Below are 8639 nucleotides of genomic sequence, written 5' to 3' on the forward strand. Positions count from 1 at the left end.
TAGAAATAGGTGGATAGAAAATGAGAGCAAGAGTCGTGGCTGCATAGTGGTCCAGCTTCAGGGGGACAGAGGGAAGATGTCTTTGAGGAGAGAGCCTGGTAGATTGGACAGCCAGGAGTTGTGTGCTTAGATCTTTCCAGCTTACATAACCCCAGAGGTTTACTTTTTGCAAAAGTGCATTTATTGCTGTGGTATTACATAAAATATGGGTATCCACAACTTTGGCTTTGAACAGATGTAATAAAGTGCTTATAGGCCCTGGACTATTAATTTTTGCAGGAAAATGGATGTCTATGGATCAGATCTTTCCCCATATTCTTCAATCATTCTTTAACAAGTGCTAACTAAACCCTGAGAATCTAATTCTGAAATCTCTTGCTCTGGTCCTAGAGAGGTGTTCAGAGTCCTTGGGTTTGTGTAGCTGCAGTGGGTATTGAGCAAGCTTGGACTGGAATCATTGAACCCTCAAGAGAAAATCGAGTATTGCCTTGTTAGCCTTACTCCCGTAATTGCAGCTCAGCCCAGTTCACCTTGAGATCAATGATGGTCATCCCATTGACTTCAGCTGGGAACAAAATCAAGCACTTGGCTATGAAACCATGTAAATTCTATGCAAACATAAAACTTCTGTAAATCACACTGCTCTTTTTGAGCACATAGCTGGCTGGGATTATGATCATCTGAGAAATTATGGCACAGTGTCCTCCTTTTTTAAGTATCTTGCATCAGCTGTAGAGTGGGGCACCTGAGGAATGATGTGCACTAACTAAATATGCCAGTAACTAGCTAACCAAGTCTCCCAAACTAAAATGCCAGTAGAACTTTCCCCCCAGTTGCAATGCTATTTTGGGTTGAAAATTTAGAAACAAATCCTTTGAGAAGTAATTTCTCTTCTTTAATATATACTGTTTTTAATGGAACTGTGCAGAATGATTAGTGAGAGGCAAATGTCAAAATACCAGACAGAAACTGACTCACCAGTCACAGGATTTAATATTAAGGTCAGGCTATGGAAATACAATGGTGCTAAGTCTTTATTATCTTGCACCTTATGCAGTGATTTACATTGGAACAAAATGACTGGAGTGGATGTAATGTCCTATTTTCCCCAAATTTTATAGTATTTTACATATTCCTTTCACAGTTGTTAGTGATGACACAGGGCACAAAGCAGTTAAAACAAGACAAGTACACAAAACAAAGGAACAAGCTCAGAATGTCCCAGAAGATGATTATGAGCAATTGTCTGCAGAGATGTTAAGGTTTACTTTTTTTTTTCCTTTCAGGCTGGATTGAAATGTTGACAAGAGCACATACAGTGCATGCTTTCCCTTCCTAGTTCCTCCATTCTACTTCCTCCCCTTTTTCTTAATGCATTTGCATATGCCAGTTGGTAACAAACCTTTAATGTTGATGGGTTTTATTTGAAAAACAGCTTTCATCACAGGGCTTTGACTGCATGGACTGCTCTGCAGTAAATGAGCTTCAATTTATGTTACGCTTGAACTGAGTCTTCTCACTACAAGTACCTCAGTCCACAGTGGCACATGAAAGGTTGTAAGATCAAATGCTAACAGCAGCTTTCATGGGACACTAAACTTACATGTTAATGGTACTTGATACTTCTTCCCCATGATTGAAACAGCCCCAATGTCTCACACCCTGTAAGTTGTTATAAGTTTTGTCCCTTACCTGCTGGTCATCTCTCTGTGTTACTGATTAGTGTTTCAGTTCTAGTGTGATGATGATTTACAGGGCTCAGATTCAACGTGTCACCTGCTCATGTTCTTGCTGTTTGTTGTTTTGTCATGTGGCCTTTCTGCACTGCTGTCTGTCCCCCTTGTACTGGCTGAACACTAAATAGCATTTGGTAGTCATTTCACTCTCTTTGTCCCCAACAGCTTTTTAGGGTCATTTACCAACTCCCACTTGTCAAGCCATGATTGGAGCTCACCTGGGGAGTGCAATGTTTGGCCAATATCTGGGTTTCAGAATAGCCAGTGGCTATGATTCTGACTGCAGTAGCCACAGCAACTTCAGCACTACTTCATTTTGAATATATTGCTCATAGAGGTCACTTGCCTAACTGAATTTTAAACCAAGAACCTTTCTGTTATTTTTGAATTATGTGTTTCTGAAAATTAATAGTGTGTTTTTATCTTTTTTTTTGTAGCTACTCTGAAATATGAAGGGCTTGCCATTCTGCCAAGGGCTGAGTGCATTGATTATGTTAATGCAGATGGGAAGAAAGATGCAGATGTGACACTGCAGAAAGGATGCATAAGAAAGGAATCAAATTCATGGAGGTAGCACAAAGTTGAAGAAATAGATGGTTGATCATGGAATGATCCAATGCAATAAATGTTCATGGAATGATAAAGTATGGAAAAGTTTATAGGATGATACTCAACAGTCTGTCACTTTCTATGGAATGTGATGACCCTGAGTCTCTGGGGTAAAAGATTAATGATGTCTCTGTGTAAGGCCTAAATATTGGTGCAACTTTCAGTTTTGGTAGGAGATACATAAACAAGAATGCCACTCCTTTAATTTTCAAAAACAAGAATTACATACAGAGCAGAAAGCTCAATAAAATGTAATGTATAGTCAAAGGGTAAAGCTCTGGCAAGCAGCAAGAGCCTGTTCAAAGACAGCATCTGGGAATTCAGGCCAAGTGTATCCCATTTTAGAAAGACAAAAAGAAATCCAGCATGGCTGAACATAAGGATAGGGAAGGTTATTAGGAAAAAAAAAGAAAGAAAGAACATTCAAAAGCTGAAAATGTACCTGAAAGAGGAAAACAAGAAAAAATCATAGAAATCTGTATATTACACATGAAAAAGCAGAACAGGACAGGAGATGAGCTTCCAACTGTCACTAGTACTAAAAAAGTCTTTCTCAAACACATCAGAAGCAGCAAGTCTGCTGGAACATCAATATAGCAAATGGAGGATCAAGATGCATTGATATTTAAAAGGCCCATAAGCCATAGAAGGAAACCAAAATGGATTCTTTGCACCTGTAAGCACAGTGAAGGAGTGCACAGAGCTCACATTGGCAGAGCTTTGCTAATAAGCAGTGTTTCAGGAAAATCTGTCTGTAGTCAAGATTTTGATAAAAGTTTACAGAATAGATAAAAATGAGTAACTTCCACGTCTGGAAATGTTCACAAGGGATCCCAGAGGAATTTCCAAGTGAAAGAACTGAGCTGCTAACTGACCTGCTAATGTGTGATGTCTCACTTTGGCCTTTGGTACAGGAGGCTGGCAGTGACATAGTATGGTACAAATTTTTAAATAGTATTGCAGGGGGCAAGTATGGGTGGCATGAAGATGAATAATGGAAGTTTGCTGGTACTCTCAATACAGAGATTAGTTAGGACACAAAATTAAACAATTAAGGTACTTTTTACACACAAAGCACAGACAATGTTTAGACCTTTGCAGAGGATGCTGGTTGCTAAAGGTTTATACAGGATAGCAATTGAACAAATTAATGGAAGAAAAACCAACAGAAGGTTAAGTACAAAGATATTACCACTGGCTTAGGACACACTTAATGCAAATCACTGGATTCTGAACGAATACTCACCAAATATCAACTTCTTTGTCCCATTTTTACACTCTTCTCTACATATTTTCTGTTTGCTGCTGTCAAAGACAATGTGATGCATTAGTATGGAAGTATTGATGGGGTTAAATTTTATGTTCCAGCAGTTTTAAGAAGTAAATGTATTTTTGCTGGTTCTTCTGCAGGTAATTAAATGCATATTTATTTCTTGTTGACAAGCAAGATCATTAGTATTTTTATGAAAATATATTTGTAGTTTTAAGTTTGCTTAAATACTTTTAGTGTTCACTTAATTGTAAGGAAATGGAGAACTGAAATCATATCAGCCTCTAAAGACTCTCTGAAAGGGCAGAAACATCTACGAGCATCATAGATTAGCCAAGTCCATTATACATTGTGTTCCCAAAGTAGGGAACACAGAAAGATCTATTTCGATTGATATTTTATTTGGCATACAAAGTTATTCTTACACCACTTATTCCATAAATTATACAGGTACAACATATTTCATACAGCCTATGAATGCCATCATTCTTGAAGTTTGAAATAATATTCATGACATGAGATCCAAGGAATTGCAACCTATCTGGAATGACCCTGAGTATTTCACTACTCTCCACAAAAAATTTGCATTAGCAATCAGTTACAATCTGCAGCATGTCTCGCCTGTGTCACAGGTTGAACTGAAAGATCTTCTAAGACAGTATTTATTAACTCTTGGCAGGTTAAATATGATATTTCTGTGGTATACAATGTTCTTCAAAGCAGAACGAATGCAAGGAATGTCCATTTAACATGACTCCTTACCCAGGCTGAACATTACAAGGTGATGGAACAAAAAAAAGGCAGAATGTAGAGATAATACACCCCTCTAATGGAAAATCAATGTACTGTTTTGCAAAGGGATGTGAGGAAGATAAAAATGATACTCTGAGGCATCAGGTCCACATAAAAACACACTCAGGAGAAACATGTTTCCTCCCAGCTCAAGTACAGAGCACACAAAGGAGGGTGACTTTTGCAGATTCTGTAAGGAATGAAAAGCCTCTGGCTCCCGAGCATGGGTGTGTATATGTACATAAGCACCAAGATCGTCTCCTGAAGGGAGCTGTCCTCATGTGAGTATCTTTAGTGACTTGGGCTAGTCTGTGAACTTCATCCTCAAAAAGCTTCTTGTTGATGTTTTTTATCAATAAATTGGAAGTAACTGATTTAAGCGGCACAAATCAGTCATTTGGGAACATGTGGTTTTATACAGTGTTGGGTAAGTAACTTCACAGAAAGAACCATTCACTTCCATATTGGTATGGGAACATGGGATACTTCTGCACAGACTTAAAGATTGCTGGTGTGGATGCTGCAGCAAAGTAGATAATGGAGTGTCTTGTAAAAACTCTGTGTACACAGAAAGGATTATTTACTTTCTTGATTCTCATGAGGCATGCACAGATATAGTAACAGCACAGCTGACTTTGATGGTCTTATTTCTGAAGACTGTATAGGTCTCTCTCACAGTTAATTTTTTCAAGCAAGAAAAATCTGGCAGAGGCTAAGTTTAAAAATATTGGCCAAAGAAAGGCAAAAAAAGAAAATTTTTAACTTGAAACAGTCCTATAAGCCCCAACATCCATTGCTAAAGGACAAAAGATGAATGCATTTCAGAAAATTCTGGGCTCAATCTTGGGACTTGCAGATTGCCCTGATGAGAAGAGCTGCCAACTCCTGCTCATTTTCCTGGAAGACTGTAATTTCCAAAAGCATGTGTCAATGTGTTGATAGACTTTGGCTATGATTTGAGGATCCCATCCTAAAAACCTGCTGCTCGGTGAAGACTAAGTAGCCTTAACACCACAAAGCTGGATTAGGTCCCAATACAAATGCTCAAACTCTTTAGTTAATTTCAAGTATTTATACATATCAAATGTATTTTGGTAACAAACTGTGTATTATTTACTAGCATTTTCTCTGGAATTGCCCAGAAACAGAAATATAAATTAATTTCCTGCAAGGTCAGTGTAGCTAAGATGAATACATATCCTTGTTTATTATTTCTGTTCCAAACAGCTTCATTCCTCTATAATAACTTTCTCTGAGAGATAAATCTAATTTCCAATCCTTCTGACTGAATTATAAACAAATCAGATAGAACAGCTATAAACCAGTTCCATTCACAAACAGAAAATGGAGATTTTAAAACATATAATTGGACATCAAGTCTAAGAAAACTAAATACATTCCTGGATGCTAGCAGGGGTCTTTGTTTCCAATTTGTCATTCCAGATGAAGTGAATTAGCCCAGGTATTCTGTTTGAGGGCTTTGGTGCCAATGCTTGATTATGGGACCAAATATTGGCCTGTGGACGCTTTTCTACCTGAGCTGCACTCACCAGCTTCAAATGAAGTTCTGACAGAATGAGTATTGCAAACATTTCAGAAGTTTCGCAGAGGTGACATGGCTTTCCTGAGGTCAGTCTGGGGGCTGAATTTTACTCTCCTGAGCCTGAGGACTGTGTTTTGTCTCCTAGACTGCAGAAAACAAAGATATGCTCTTCATAAAATTTCCTTGAGATTAAACTGCGGAATCTGCTGAAAATCCTGAGGAAAGCTAGAACAAACAGAGCTACTGCATTTCCAAAAATATCTGCAGGGCAGGAAATCCGCTATTCTTCTGGTTTGTGTATCTTTTAACTGCTAATGGTACAAAAACTCGCTGGTCAGCAGTTGACAAAATGAGGTTGTAGTTTGTCTCATGTACTGCCCTTGGTTTCTTCACTCCATTGCATGTGCAGAGGCACACAGGTGAATGAACATGGGATCCTTCACTTTCTATCCCAGCTAGTAAAATATCTTCCACCAGCTCCTGCCCCAAAATGTTTAAGGACATGAAAACAAGCTTTGTGGAAGTAACTGTATGGAAAAGATGGAATAAATTGTTGAAATACTGTGTCAACATAATGTTGATTAAGGTTATTTCAGTTTCATAGCAGCTGAGCTCAAAATAATAATAAAAATTTCTTTCATGGTTCCAATTTCTGGAGTATTGCCCTGAGATTTTAATTTCTGACCCTCATTTGTATACATTTTTTTTAGAATATTTTTCATTTGCAGGGCATGCAGAGAAACCTCTGTTCCATTAAAGCCTGTAATGCATATGTCAGCTGAGGTCTCAACATTTTAAGTAACAAAACCATTCATCTTTGATGAAGTCACACATTAAGATTCACGTTGAAGAGTCTTGCTGGACATACTTTACAAATTGGAAGCCATGCCTTAAAGGTGGTTTGCAAAAACTCATGTCTGGTTTTCTGAGTCTGTGAGCCTTTTGTGATCACACTGTTGATCTGTATTTGTTATCTGCTATTTGTAAAAAAAAATGGGATTTGTGTAGAAAATTGTTTGGGGGATTTGTTTGTCCTTCTACCCCCACCCCCCCCCCAACCCCCCACTTTAAAAAACTCCTCAGTAAATACCAACTTTTCTCTTGTTTTATTGAGTCATTATTTTGAGAAAATAAAGGTGTAATCTGTTAATAACTTTTTTAAAATGTGATGTATGCCAATTTTTTTAAGGGCTCCTGGAATAAAGAGCCATGTAAACCTAGAACATTTTTGTTGGGAAAAAAAAATTCTTTTTTTTCTGAATAGCTCTCATTTCACTGCCTTTGGTCTCGGGATGTCACTTCTGATCTAGGATATGTCACTATTCTACTAATCTTTTCAGACAGACTTTACAGTCTGCTCATACTAAAACAAAAGGGATATAGCTGTTTTCTTAGTTGCAACCTCATTAAACTTCATATACAATGGAGAGTGGATATTTTATTTTAGTTCATGTTATCCAGCAAAGCAAATCCTACAGGAAGAGCTGAGGTTTTCTGTGTCTAATGCAATTGATTCAGTTGCTTAAAAAGTTGCTACCAAAACCAGCAATAAAATTTTCCAAAGTACAAAACTTTTATTCTAGACAAATTAAAGCTACTAGAATTTTAAAATCCACATAGGATAAACCAAGAGAAAAGTAATTACAGGACCAGTGGAAAAGAACAGCATTTTTAAGTATTTGTGTTCAGCCTTAAGTGAGAACATTAGTGAAGGGAACTCACATGGAAGAAAAATCTTGAGGGAGGAATGCATTCATCAGTGCCTAATAAGGTAAAGTTCCCACTGACATTTTTCCCATGGTTAGAATATTTCTAATGTTTCCGTCTTCCATGAATTCTCTTCTTTGCAAGGCCTGAACTAAAACTACATTCTTCCTTGGGGATGGATGAACTGAGGGAATTCTTCCCTTTTTAATTCAGCCATTTTCATAAAATTTCCAGCAATGTAGTAGCTATCTTTTCACAGTAACCAGGGTGGTCTGGCTTTGTGGGGGTTGTGCTTGAGTGCAAAAAAATTATCCTCATTATACAATGCTGCACACAAAAATCCACTGTAAACAGAAAAAAGTGGGATTGAACAGAAATAGTATTCTAAATATCACTTTTAAAGTGAAAAAATTGATTTGTATGGCTCTAAGAATAAGTCCTCAGCTTTAGCTTTATTTTCAGCATCTGCCTTAGTTCTATGACCCTATTTACTGGTAAGGATAATGACTCAAAATCTGCATAGCCTTTGCTTTCAGAGCTCAGCTGATAGTTCAGGTAGAACCATTCTCCTGGTTTCACAGGTGACAGAGTGAGCCACAAACAGATTAAACCAAAACAGAATAAACTAGTAAAATAACAATAAAAAGAAGAAAGCTGTTTTGTGGAGAATAAAAGGGAAGTACAGAACTGTGATCCCCAAAACTCTGATTCTGCCATTTCTTACTGTTGGAGAGGGTGAAACCTCACATATCTGCATTTTTCATGATGAGCTTCCCTGCTGCCTGATGCTTTGCTGATGCAAAGGTCCTGCGTTGTCTCAGGGCTTAACAGAGTTAAGTAACTTGTGGAGAGATTGTCCCAAAGGCCATTACACATCTCTTCATCTGTTGTCCCTGTCTTTGGGAACCTGAATACCCTCCCCAGTTATCAGGACCCAAAAGATTTGTTCAGTTATATAGGAAGTCTGAAGGAGGAAATTGAA

The sequence above is a fragment of the Pithys albifrons genome, chromosome 7 (genome assembly GCF_047495875.1).
Source record: "Pithys albifrons albifrons isolate INPA30051 chromosome 7, PitAlb_v1, whole genome shotgun sequence".
Taxonomy (NCBI): domain Eukaryota; kingdom Metazoa; phylum Chordata; class Aves; order Passeriformes; family Thamnophilidae; genus Pithys; species Pithys albifrons.